At 39.1% G+C, this 14,491-nt stretch overlaps 1 protein-coding gene across 2 annotated transcripts in view; it reads right to left on the bottom strand.

Annotated features, from left to right (window-relative positions):
* raraa (retinoic acid receptor, alpha a) overlaps positions 1–14,491 on the bottom strand; it is a 197,207-nt gene that overhangs the window by 159,069 nt on the left and 23,647 nt on the right. The window lies entirely within an intron of this gene.

Below are 14,491 nucleotides of genomic sequence, written 5' to 3'. Positions count from 1 at the left end.
TACTAGTTAAAGGAGGGAGGACTGTAGTGGGAGCACTGGGGTGTCAGGTGTGACTGTGTGGCAATGGCTCATATGGGTCAGGTAGGAGGGCCCCTTAACAGAATTTTGCTTAGGGCCCCAGGGAGGTCAGGATCGGCTGTATAACAGTGAAAACACGGAAACACAGAAAATTTCGTGTTTGGCGGGGAAGAGTTTTCTCACAAATAACAGAAAATTCAGTTTTTGGCGGAGAAAGAGTTAGCATACTCGTACAAAAGAGTTACAGAAGAGTTGTTTTGTAATACTGAGATTAACATAACTGCAGTGGAATGACGTTGGCGAAAGAAAATTTACAAAAAGAGGTAGGCCTCACCCCTCCACAGAGCATCTCCAAAAACATTTTCACTGAAAGATCCGTTTGTCTCAACGGAGCGCTTACAATATTCTCCTGAAGCATCAGCATTCATGAAGTCGTTACAGTATCACTTACAAATGCCTGAAAATATTTGCATCTGCCAAGATGGGAGATTGTATTAGAACAAAGAGCGTGAGAGGAGAGAACTGTTTGTGGTTTTATCTAGTGTCAAATGAGTTCTGATATATGGCTTGAGATTGGATGACCGGGACATTGGCCAGTAGCTACTTCAAAAGACGCCGTTGTGCACGTGCATCAGTAAAGTGGGTTGAGGCGAGAAACATGCAAACCACAGTAAACAATGCGGAGGGAGATGTTGACAGTGTAGTTTCAAAGAGGGGGACAACCCTCGCAAAACACCACGGATACAACAAACACAGAGTGTGATCAGAGGAGGACATTGCCTGAGACAAAGACTGACAGAAAAAGTAACACTTCTTCTATTGTGTGAAACTTTAACAGCAATTTGTCAACATTGATTTGAAAAACTTAACGTGGGTTGCTATGGTTGCTGTTGGAAATGTGTGTCAGGCGCTAGAGTTAATGGGAGTTTAAAAATGAATTATGGCAGGGAATTTGATGAAGGCACTATTGAAAACTGTGTTGTGGGAGTACCAAACATCAGGGAGTGATAAATTTTGTCACATTTTCACATGAGCGGGCTCGCTTTACCGTGCACTGATTACATTGCATTTAAAAGGAAATCGTTTTTAAAAAGCTCCCAGTGAAGGACAAAAAGACTTGCTCTGTAATTGAAAAATCCACGTCTCTTTCGCCAGGAATTTTAGAAGGTTGATCCAGTTGGATTGTAACAAATGTCACTAGTAAGTATCATTATGTCCTTTACAGCTGGAGGAGACGGCCACAGTCTTTCTTTGGACTTCCCTTTTGGACATATTTTATTCCCGCTTCTTATGCTCCGATTAATTGGGTTAAAAATGGATGGGCGTAATATCCATTGACACTCACACGCATTGTTAAAATCAGTTTGTGCATCTGAGACAGTGTAACCATGGAGATGAGGCTATATTTTCCTCTTGAAATTAGTGCTTTGACACATCATCAGTTAACATTTATAACACAGGGAAAATAGATTACTTTCTGAATTAAAAGTAAAAACTCCAGCCAACTTTCCACACCTAAAGGCTAGAATAAACTCCACAACTTTTGCACAGATTTTCCCCCCGATGTGCAGTCTGAACGAGTCATAGCCAGTGTGCAGATATTTTGCAGTCGAAATTGAAGTATTTCACTGAAAATCAACTGTATGATGTTTTTATTTTTATTTTATTTTTGTTTGTTTTTTCAGACTGATTCCAATGGTGCACATTTCTGTGTGAATTTGTTGCATCTGGAAGTGTAGTGCTTGATCCTCAATTGTTTAGTGTATGAGTCCCAGATTGTCTCTGTAACATTCAAAAAACCGCAAGTATATGATGGCTAATGTTTTAAAATATATTCAAATTATAAAAGTTGCATAGTGTAGTCCTTCCTTAAGGCATAACATTTTTAGGTGATTTTCACTGAGGCATGCTCTAATCGCACCCGGAAAAAAAAAGAAAAAAAAACCTGTAATTGAAAATTATTTTGCATCAAGCAAATTATAGGACCCCCAAAAAAGTTATATTATGCATACATGCCTTTAACTTATTCATTTCTGACATTGTACACTCAAAGGGAAATCTGTGCAAACTCTGTCACTGGAGTCGTGCCCTTTCAAACGGTACTACCATTTAGCTACTAATACAGTATGCACACTATGTAGTAATATGTAATATGTACATAGTAATATGTGTAGTAATATGTAGCTTTCAGGTATTGAAATGCACCCTTTAATAAATAAGGTACAAGTAAGGTAAAGTGATGTGAAGGGGGGGACGTGACCTATTCTTTAAATTGTTCCTCTGCATTTAACCCATCTAAGTTAGTGCACACACATTATTATTTTATTTTTTTCACTACTTCCTGACATTGTATACTGGTACCCTTTCAAAAGATACTAAGTACCATTCAGGTACCAATCTCTACACTTTAGGTAATAATATGTACTTATAAGGTACTAATATGCACCCTTTAGGGGTAAATACAGTACAAAGGTATACCTTTTAAAATGACACTGTAAGTAGAGACAGTATTTTGCTGCAACTGATATACAGATTAGGTAAGTAAATGTTATCCCATGCGCTGTTATTTAGTTACAGGTCTCTAATTTGATTGGCCAACGGCATTCCAAGAGTGCTAGTATATAGTATAACATCACTTGCATGTATAGCTGTTTGTGTCACTCTGCTATGTTTGTAGAGTTCCAGACTGAAGTATATGATGGAACAGAGCAGAGTATTGTTTTTGAGGAGCTCAGAAAAGTTTTGGTCCCACTTTTTTACATACTGTGCTCTAACATTAAATTAAATTATTATTTTTGATACAAAGCCCTTATTTTGTACATACATATTTCACAATGGCCCTCATTTATCAAAAGTGCGTACACCAAATTCCCAGCGTACACCTGGCGTACACCCAAAACCACGGTGACTTTGAGATTTATCAATATGAACGTTGGCGTACGGCACGCTCAAATCCTACGCCAGCTCAGGAGGTGGTGTACGCACGTTTTGAGTGCGGGAATGCGCAGAAAAACAATTCCTAACACCACAAAACGCACTGACAAACTAAAAGATATGATATATTATGACCCACTGTAAAAAAAAAAAAAAAAACAACATAGTAGGCTAATTATAAACTTCAGTGTTTATTTTTGTGCAACATGGACTTCAATGTTTAAGTTGTGTGACTTTACCAAAGCATTTGATTTGTAGGCATATGTATTCCTTCAGTTGCGAGCCTGTGCGCTTTACCTGACGTTTCAAGCCTTGTTAAATACTTTCGCCTGGCTCCGCAGCGCGAGTCTCCACAGACTGCGCGCGCACCTCCCCAAACGGACGAGGCGTTTATACTCGACGCGCTCGCCGTTGTACTATTCTTTGAAACGATGGTTAGGCCAGGGTTAGGCCCGGCAGGTGTGCACGGACTGGCTTCAGTAATGAAAGGCTTTCAATGACCAACAAAATTATTCAGACTGACAAAATAATAAAAATGACATTCTTCTTTTAAATAATAATAGCCTAATAATACAAATAATAATAATAACGACATTCTTCTTCTAAATAACAATAAGTGTCATTAATAATAAAAATCTAGAAATCAATTTTGTTTCTTTCCACTTCCCTGGTTTCGCTTTCTCTTTCTCAAAGAAGTTTCTCTTCTTTGCCGTCTTCCGTGTGTCCATGGCGTAAAATGAGGGCGTGGGGGAAGCGGAGACTTGAATATATAGGGGCGTGTTATTCTAATGACGATCGTTTTCAGCCGCGGCATTTATCAAGGGCAGGTATTGCGTACACCTGGATTTCAAAGGTACGCACAGCTTCATAAATCAGGCGATGAGAGGAGTGTAAGCATAATCTTACGCCAACATATACGCCCGTTTCTACGCAAGATTGATAAATGAGGGCCATTGTACTTATATATAAATTTTTTTTTTTTTTATATTACAGCTGTAATTACATCTATAATTATACTGTTGACCCCTCTGTTACACCTTAACTCACACTTAAACCTCACAATACAGTGAAACCTGTCCCTAACCTTACCCGTATCCACCTCATTAGCAGCCAAAGTGTATTTGCACTTCAAATGAACTCAATAGTTAAAGTTACTGTAATAGTTAAGTTAAGTTAAGTGTGACTGAAGGCCAGGGCATCAGTGTTTTCTTCCATTCTAGAGATGCTGTGAGCAAGTATCAGTCTATTTCACTTATATACTCTAAGTCTGTGGCCGTTTCTCAATATGCATTCTTAAGCGATATTGCGTCCTTGTGTTCGCATCAGTCTATGGTTCGCATATACATCATCATCAACCATTTAAGTTCAATTCCAATACTCAAGAACGCAAGTACAGAGGATGCATGATAGTACCTGGATGTGTTCTTGATAGAGGATGCATCGAATGCAGACTTGAGAGAATCAAACAGTTAAAAATCCCAGAAGACACTGCGGGTCGACAACGTACGGAAGCCTGTAATATTTAAACTTCTCGTTCTCACTTAAGAAATTCCAGCTGCAAGGTCGCAAATACATGATGGCCTGTGAAAGTAAACATTTGTCGTTTTGTTTTGCTTGCTTTTTATAAAGTGATGAAGACATGTAGCCTGGGTTTCCCCATGCTGCCTTGAGAGCTGCGCGATTTTATTCACGCTGCTAGGCAGCCTGGACACCATGGACTAGATTTTCCCCTCAAAAAGGGAACCAATCACAGAACGGGGAGGGAGCAGCAAGACAATGACGACATTTATGCGACACAACAAAGCAGTTTGTTTATATCTATGGATCCAACATGGCATCAAACGCGAAGTTACCTTTCGATGCAGCCTTAGATAGTGTCCTAAGTAGTTTAGAACGCAAGTTTATTTCGTCTTCTTCCTCGTCGAATTTCTGTTGCTCTACATACGTCATCTGGTATAATTGAAACGATTGGCTATGAGCTACGTACAGGCGCATTTGATAGACATTCGTAGCGCCCAATAAACGGCTCTGGGCATTCGTAAACCACGCCTCAAAGACGAGAAAATGAACATTTTCCCAGGCTAGAAGACGTTAGCCAGGCTACAAGACATGTATAAAACTATAGCTCTTAATAATAGTCTTAATTTCTGACTTGAGTGTCATAAAATTCTAAGTAAGAAGTAGGACTTGTCTAAAAGTACTAGAGATTTTTATAAGGAAGCTAAAATCAACTATCAGCAAAGTCTAACGCCCGTTTCACACATACTCCGTGTGCAGTGCAGTGCGTATGCGGTGCGTGTTGCAGTGCAGGATCGAGCAGCACGCGCAATAGTGCTTTCACATATGCTGCGTTTGCAGTGCGTAACTGATCCGCTGCTGTGGGCTATACCACAAATACATACTCACTATTTGTATTTCAAATTTATTTATATTTATAAGTTATCAGCAACTTTTATTTAAAAATAGTTTTTTGTCAGCATTGCGATTCTCTTTGTACACATATACACTCTTTAAAAGACGTATTCACGTTTAAACACAATTTAAACAACATATTATTAAATGCATTACTTATATAATTATATATTAAGTTGCTCAAGCAAGTGGTAAAATATTTTACCATGTACTTATATTAAAATCACATAGCCTACTTTTTAAATTAAAACTTAAAATTGACAAAAACTGCAGACTTACCCTTTCTTTTGCATAATTTAAATCTTTATACAATAAATCTTGCATGTCACAAAGAACTTGTTTTTCCACCTCCACGAATGAGACGAGTGTGTTCATTATGTTGACTTGTTGAAGTAAATTGTATTTTCCCTTGATTTATGCCGGTCTTAACGTCTCAGCATTGCGATGCTCTTTGTACACATACACTCTATAATAGACGTATGCACGTTTAAACACAATATAAACTACGTCAGCCTATTATTCAATGCATTACTTCTACTTATATTAAGTTGCTCAAGCAAGTGGTCAAATATTTAACCATGTACTTATATTAAACCGCAAACATTTTAAATTAAAACTTAAAATTGACAAAAACAGCCGACTCTCATGCCTTTTCTTTTTCATTTAAATTTTAATACAATAAATATTGCATGTCACAAAGAACTTGTTTTTCCACCTCCACGAATGAGACAAGTGTTGTTCATTATGTCGCCTTGTTGAGGTAAATTGTAGCTTTCCTTGCTCTACCCCGGTCTTAAAGTGAAAAAAAAGTAGTATTTAATTAAAAACATTTATGGTGAGATTACTACATTTTATTTAATTAATCGCATTTATGGTGAAATTACTACATTTTCAGGTCAATCTGTGTTCTTTTTGACCACGAAACATGCGCTGTCACTTTATTTCAGCGCGTGCAGCACAGCAAAAATAGACTCGGTGCGGAAACGATCGCTGCACTGCTGTATATGCACCGCAACTGGAACGGATCGACGGACCGCATCCGCATGCAGTGTGAAAGCTTTAAGCCGCCTTTCCACTGCAAACGACAAACGACAGCCGTCGGACCGGAAGTCATTCATTTCCTATGGAGAGACGTACGGGAGCTGCGGGGAGTTCCGATCATATGCGTATGCGGAAATTTCGGATCCGATTTGAGCTTCGGATGCGTTGAAATATCTGAACTTCTGCGGCTAGACCGTATGCGACCGGTCGACCGGATGTGATGTATTCTAATCAAAATATTTTAATACTTTAATGTAAACGCTATTCCTGCAAAATGACGGTTAATTATGGCTGAAAAAAATATTTGTATCATATTAAATCAATATTTATATTGATTAGCTCTATAAAATCGACTGTTTTTTATATATAAGATGTATTGAGGGTCATTTGTTTTGTGTGGATACATTCATGCATGCATTACATTCATTAAAATCATTAATTTGACCATTGTGAATAGCCGAGGGTAACGGTTGCATCACGACCAATTTCAAAGTTCCGTGCGACTGACACCAGGGGGCGAAATGCGACAATCGAATGCGAATGTCGTGCGCAGTGGAAAGGCGGCTTAACCTGTTAACATGGGTACAGAAAAAAATACGCACCGCATACGCACTGCAAACGGAGTATGTGTGAAACGGGCGTAAGACTGATTCTTAAAGGAACACTTCGACTTTTTGGGTCTTTAGCTTATTCACCGTATCCCCCAGAGTTAGATAAGTCCATACATACCTTTTTCATCTCCGTGCGTGCTGTAAGTCTGTTTGACGCACCCACCGCTAGCCTAGCTTAGCACAAAGACTGGATGTAAATGGATACAGCTAGCATACTAATCCCAATAAGTGACAAAATAACGCCAACATTTTCCTATTTACATGTTGTGATTTGTATAGTCACAGTGTGTACAAATAACAAGGCCATATGAGACACAGCCATTTTTTAAACGTTTAAATACTGGGAACTATTTTCTCAGAAGGCGAAGCACTGCTACTTGGGCGGAGTGATTAGCGCAGCACCCGAGAAGCGCCGTGGTGAGGAGCAGAGAGTTCGCTCAGAGTTGGAGTAATAGAGTCAGCAATTACTAGATAGTAAATGCAAAGTTTACAATCATGGGCGTTCGCTGTATTGTAAAGAGCTGCGACAATAAACAGGGGAGACCAGGTAATACCATGATGTTTCATAGAATTCCAAACAAAAACGCTGACCTGATGAATCAATGGTTACTCTGGATATAGATCCAAACACACCTGTAGACATCATCAAGGACTATCGCGTTTGCTCAGAACATTTCACTGAGGACGACTATTTTGAAAAAAATTGAATTTGCCACACGGACCATGAAACGTGTGCTGAAGGATACGGCCATCCCATCGATAGTAAAGACAGGACAAAAGTGGATCACTTGCGGCTGCGGTAAGTGTTCCGTTATGTTTTTAGATGACTAGCCTACTGTTACAGTGCCATTAGCTAGATGTAATGTAACCTTAGTGACACATGAATAGGGTGCTCACTACTATTATAGTTGTTCCCGGGCTCCATGTATCCCCTGTAATGTTAGTATTGTGTTGTCACACAAACGCGCTCTATTGCCACAGTAACAAATAAGCGGCGCTAAAGGTAACTTTCAGGACTGTAGCCTTCAACTTGCTAATGAATTGGAGGGGTGGATGGGCAGTTTTAATTTTTGAGAAACAGTGACCTTGTTTGTGAAATAGTAGGCTACTCCCGTTCTGATTCTCCCCTCGACCGCAGTCTGTTCGGCATCTTGTCTATCAGCTTCTAAAGTTTGTAACTCCTCGTCTGTGTATTCTGGCTCAAAACGATATGGTTCTGGATCTTGGTTTGATACCAGATAAATATCCTCTGACAATTCCTCAAAGTCAGCCATGATCACGAATCACGTTCGCTACTAGCTAGTTAGTCCAAGTAGCAGTGCTCGCCTTCTGAGAAAATAGTTCCCAGTATTTAAACGTTTAAAAAAATGGCTGTGTCTCATATGACCTTGTTATTTGTACACACTGTGACTATACAAATCACAACATGTAAATAGGAAAATTTTGGCGTTATTTTGTCACTTATTGGGATTAGTATGCTAGCTGTAGCCATTTACATCCAGTCTTTGTGCTAAGCTAGGCTAGCGGTGGGTGCGTCAAACAGACTTACGGAGATGAAAAAGGCATGTATGGACTTATCTAACTCTGGGGGATGCGGTGAATAAGCTAAAGTCCCAAAAAGTCGAAGTGTTCCTTTAAGTGCTGACTGAAGTGGCACTTAAGTGTTGTAAACTAAGGACTACAATGATGTCAGTCCAAAATGGCTGCTCTCAACCACTGAATCAGCCAATAGTGAGCCTGCAAGGGTGAAGTCAGAGCAGCATGGCACCAATTATTTAATGTAATTATAATAAAAATCATTTAATTAAAACACAGAAACATTAATATTCAAATTTATTTTTAAAATGGCTTTGCAATATGCAAAATTATTCGAATTAGTATTGATGCTGTGGAATCCTTTTCTATTGATATGTCTCCTTATTTGCAGCCGGAACAATGATGTGAACATGAGTTCCATCAATGGCTCCAACAACTCCAATGAAGCTTGCAATCCTCATAAAAGCAGCTTGCTTTTGCTGCATGGTTTGAAGATCATTTGGAAGGTCAATGAACTGCCATTCAGTAGTGGCCAAAAGTGATGTATGGCATAGAAAAATTGACATATTCACCTTTTATTCAAATATATTAAAAAAAGATTGTGTAAGCATATTGCGTAGTTGAGCTTGGAGTCAATTGTTGGAGTCAACAGTAACATGCCAAACTGTGCGGACATCATTTTTGTCCAGGCTGTCATAAAAATAAATTATAAACACATGCAAAAACAAGAGAGGACCAATGAAATATTAATAACGGATTATGTTGCAATGTTTTTTTTCCTGTGAGCTTTCTTGTTTTTCTAAAACCTGTAGCTGTAGTTTGTTTCTTTTTTTTTTTTTGCCAAATAATTTTGTCAGATAAATACCTCAATCAAGTTTAGTGTTTTGTTCTTCAAGTATATTCAAATATATAAATCTGAAAATATTTTCCTCATATTTTGATGGTTTAAGCAAACTTGGAGTGTCATTTAGAACAAACATTCGCACATCACTTTTGTTCACTACTGTATGTTTTGTGTGGTTAGTGCCACAACAGTGCTATCTTTAGCGGCATCTAGTGGTGAGGTTAATTGCAACCAACAAACGTTACGGTGGCCTACAGGAAAATATGTCGTCGAGAGAATAGCCAGTTAAGCAATGAGGTGGATGGGCATTTTTCAAAAATATTGCATTCGAATATTCGGGCTCATAAAAATCAATACACAACAAGCTTACAATATATGTTCAAGTTTTCTTTTAGTTGAAAACATTAAACAATATGTGTAAACAAAAAATATAGAACAAAAATCATTTAAGCTCTAAAGGGCCGTACACACCGGGATGAATATCGGCGCGCGTTATTCGTCAGCGTTTTTCAACGCTTTTTTTGTGTTCACACCCAAGCGATTTTCACTGACGATGAGCCGAGTGAACATGCAAATTCATTCCCTGACATTAGATGGCGCTTAATGTAAAACAGAAATACCCCGTTACAAAACCTATGTACATGAAAGACAATTAAGTGAAATGAAACTCATCATCAAGGCCCATTTGCTCTGCAATACCACTCCATAACAGTTCTCTTGGATCAATATTTTTGTAGTCGCTGTCGCGTTTGTCATATAGCTCTTTATGTTCCGACACCAACGAGACCAGCAGCTCTACATTCATTTTGCCTTGCATCTTCCTCGTCTTCCCCGGCAGTGTAGACGCTACTTGGCGTATATCTTCTTCGCCGTTACGTATGTGTGCTCGGCAAGACCGTTTTGTGTTTGAGCGCCCCCAAGTTGTGTTTTACTGTAACTTCAGAAGCTCCAGACACGTCAGCAAAAGCTCCAATCTCATTGGTCGGATAGTTTTTAACGCAGCGCGTCAAACCAAAAAAACGAACCCGAGGCGTTTTTTTAAAAATGACGCTTTTACGCGTGCCGTTTTTCGCGTCGGTGTGCACACTCACATTGGCGCCCTTTGTTTATTCACGAGGCGTTAAACGTCGGTGAATATCGCACGCGAAATTCGTCCCGGTGTGAACAGGCCTTTAAGTTTAAAAAAAAAAACGCCTAATAAAGCAGACTGCGTCAGTTATGGTACTGAACGTACATGTAACGTTACACTCGAGTCAGCATAGCATATGATTATCGTGTTCACATTGTTTCACGTTTATGTTGAGAAAAACAATAATATCCACGTGCTCGAGTGAGAAAAGAGCTGCGCTGACAGACGTTGCAGAGACAAAGATAACGGTGTAAGCGAAGTTTCTAACAGCACTTTGCGTTTTCTGTTCTTAAACCTGTCTCCCTCAACGAAACTTAAAGGAAGTAGGCTATATGTCTCAAAATCATTTTGCAATCTGATAAGTTATCATCTCGGATCACGCGGGATACAGAGGCGCTTATCTGCAGTATGGAGTGATGGACTGTCTTTCCTGATTCAACTGGTGTTTGGATTTCATGTGATTTCTCATTGTGGTGATGATATTAAATCTCATTCATTAATGATATGATTCTTTAATAAATTTGATCAAAAGTAATTTCATTTTGTAAGATCATTTAGTAAGATCATTTTCATCATTTTCAAGTAATTCCAAACTTCGCGAGGCAGACGACATTAAGTGATCAAATACAAACAACTTGTTAAACACGCTCCACAGCGCCACCCAGTGCATTTAGTTCGAACTCCGAGTTAGTGCTTGGGATTTATAATGGATTCACTGCATTTATGCAAAGCAACGTAGTAAAATTATAATAGTATTTTATTTTTTGAATAATAAATACATATCGAATATTCAAAAATTCGAATATTCGTGCACACCCCTAGTTTATTTACAAAGATAAATTAAGAAATGATGTTTACTTTATTATTCAGTAAAACATATGTTATTGTGAATATTATTGTTTATTCGCTGACTTTAGCTTAATTGCTTCCTTGCACGAAGAACATATTAATGAAACATGTTTGTCCGTATAGGGCTACTGTAGAAATATTTCGGCACATTTCAGTGTTAGGGGACCCGCGGTGTATGTAGATAGAAATGGCTCATTCTAAGGTAATAAAAATATAATGGTTCATTAAGGTCTTTATACACCACTGAAAACATAGTTATGTATATGATATTGTATTTCTGTCAACAGATCCTCCTAAATATTACACAATGCACCTTTAACTATCATAGTACGATGCATCGTTCGAAATCAAGTATACCGTATTCGACTGTTTTTGTCACGACAAATTGGTCGTTCAACCACGTTGGTTAATGATGTCACGCAGGTTATGGAGTAATAACTACGTTTAATGAATCTGTTTGAGATTGAATTAATGCTAGATGTTTTGCTATATATTACGGACATGGCATATGAGGACTGATTCTCATTTTGCTTTATTTTCAGATTTAATCATTGGCTGGTTCTTACGTAGTAGAGCACGTACGCACATGTGCACTCTTCAAAAACGACGCTTTAAACCTCTTGACAAACTGAAATACGTAAATGACAGTTGTATGTATACTAAATAAAAGATACAGATTGTACTGAATGTCAGCTTGCTTATTTTGCTCAAGATAAGGATTTATTGAGTCCACATGTCATACAAACAAGAAACTCTGCTTCTAACCACAGCTCGAGGGCAGTCGTTTCAACCACACAACTTTGCGATGCTGTTTGTGAATGTTCATTTGAACAATGGTTTCGGGAAACACCGACTCGTTGAACTATGCTGATAACGACGGAACATGCAACCATAGTTGGCTAACGATGTTTTCAGGAAACGCACCCCAGGTTAGGATACCCTTCCAGCACTCGAAAATAATTTAAGAGCTGAGACCTATACACTTAGGAACCTTTATGAATCACACTTCTTAAGTCTAGGAATAAGAGTAAAACTACATCTTTCTTAGAGTTTTGACACAATTTTACTCTGAGCGGCTTTATACGGCCCCTGGAGAAAGCCCCCAGTACTTTTATTGGCATATTAAAAATAATCTTAACATTGACAAAGCATAAGTAACATTAAACATACATACTCAATTTTAAACGAATACAGGCAGTAAAATAAAATAATATGAAAATAATGGTTATAATAATATGAAATAAATGTTTTAATAGGTTATGACATTTGTTTGTGATGTTATGTTGTATGTGTTGTACATTGGCCGCTACTTAAAATATGCCGGGAAGGTCAGTTGAGAAACAAGATGGCAGCACATCTCAATTCTCACAAGGATGTTTTCTTTTCCCTGCATCCTTCTGAGTTTGTCCTTTCAAGGTAGCCTAGCAAGACGAGTCTCCATGAGAATGCAAGTCCATTATTTGCGTCCTTTGTGGGTTCCTTGGCAACATACAAATCTTGATGCTTTGTATATTTTTTTAATAGAGGACTATACAGTGGGGAGAACAAATATTTGATACACTGCCGATTTTGCAGGTTTTCCCACTTACAAAGCATGTAGAAGTCTGTAATTTTTATCATAGGTACTCTTCAACTGTGAGTGACGGAATCTAAAACAAAAATCCAGAAAATCATATTGTATGATTTTTAAGTAATTAATTTGCATTTTATTGCATGACATAAGTATTTGATACATCAGAAAAGCAGAACTTAATATTTGGTACAGAAACCTGTACAGATACAGAGATCATACGTTTCCTGTAGTTCTTGACCAGGTTTGCACACACTGCAGCAGGGATTTTGGCCCACTCCTCCATACAGACCTTCTCCAGATCCTTCAGGTTTCGGGGCTGTCGCTGGGCAATACAGACTTTCAGCTCCATCCAAAGATTTTCTATTGGGTTCAGGTCTGGAGACTGGCTAGGCCACTCCAGGACCTTGAGATGCTTCTTACGGAGCCACTCCTTAGTTGCCCTGGCTGTGTGTTTCGGGTCGTTGTCATGCTGGAAGACCCAGCCACAACCCATCTTCAATGCTCTTACTGAGGGAAGGAGGTTGTTGGCCAAGATCTCACGATACATGGCCACATCCATCCTCTCCTCAATATGGTGCAGTCATCCTGTCCCCTTTGCAGAAAAGCATCCCCAAAGAATGATGTTTCCACCTCCATGCTTCACGGTTGGGATGGTGTTCTTGGGGTTGTACTCATCCTTCTTCTTCCTCCAAACACGGCGAGTGGAGTTTAGACCAAAAAGCTCTATTTTTGTCTCATCAGACCACATGACCTTCTCCCATTCCTCCTCTGGATCATTCAGATGGTCATTGGCAAACTTCAGACGGGCCTGGACTTGCGCTGGCTTGAGCAGGGGGACCTTGCGTGCGCTGCAGGATTTTAATCCATGATGGCGTAGTGTGTTACTAATGGTTTTCTTTGAGACTGTGGTCCCAGCTCTCTTCAGGTCATTGACCAGGTCCTGCCGTGTAGTTCTGGGCTGATCCCTCACCTTCCTCATGATCATTGATGCCCCACGAGGTGAGATCTTGCATGGTGCCCCAGACCCAGGGAGACTGACCGTCATCTTGAGCTTCTTCCATTTTCTAATAATTGCGCCAACAGTTGTTGCCTTCTCACCAAGCTGCTTGCCTATTGTCCTGTAGCCCATCCCAGCCTTGTGCAGGTCTACAATTTTATCCCTGATGTCCTTACACAGCTCTCTGGTCTTGGCCATTGTGGAGAGGTTGGAGTCTGTTTGTTTGATTGAGTGTGTGGACAGGTGTCTTTTATACAGGTAACGAGTTCAAACAGGTGCAGTTAATACAGGTAATGAGTGGAGAACAGGAGGGCTTCTTAAAGAATAACTAACAGGTCTATGAGAGCCGGAATTCTTACAGGTTGGTAGGTGATCAAATACTTATGTCATGCAATAAAATGCAAATTAATTATTTAAAAATCATACAATGTGATTTTCTGGATTTTTGTTTTAGATTCCGTCTCTCACAGTTGAAGTGTACCTATGATAAAAATTACAGACCTCGACATGCTTTGTAAGTAGGAAAACCTGCAAAATCGGCAGTGTA

This window comes from Leuciscus leuciscus (assembly GCF_965113295.1).
Source record: "Leuciscus leuciscus genome assembly, chromosome: 21".
Lineage (NCBI taxonomy): Eukaryota > Metazoa > Chordata > Actinopteri > Cypriniformes > Leuciscidae > Leuciscus > Leuciscus leuciscus.
Note: the sequence above shows the minus strand (reverse complement) of the source record. Positions and strands in the feature narration are given on the sequence as shown.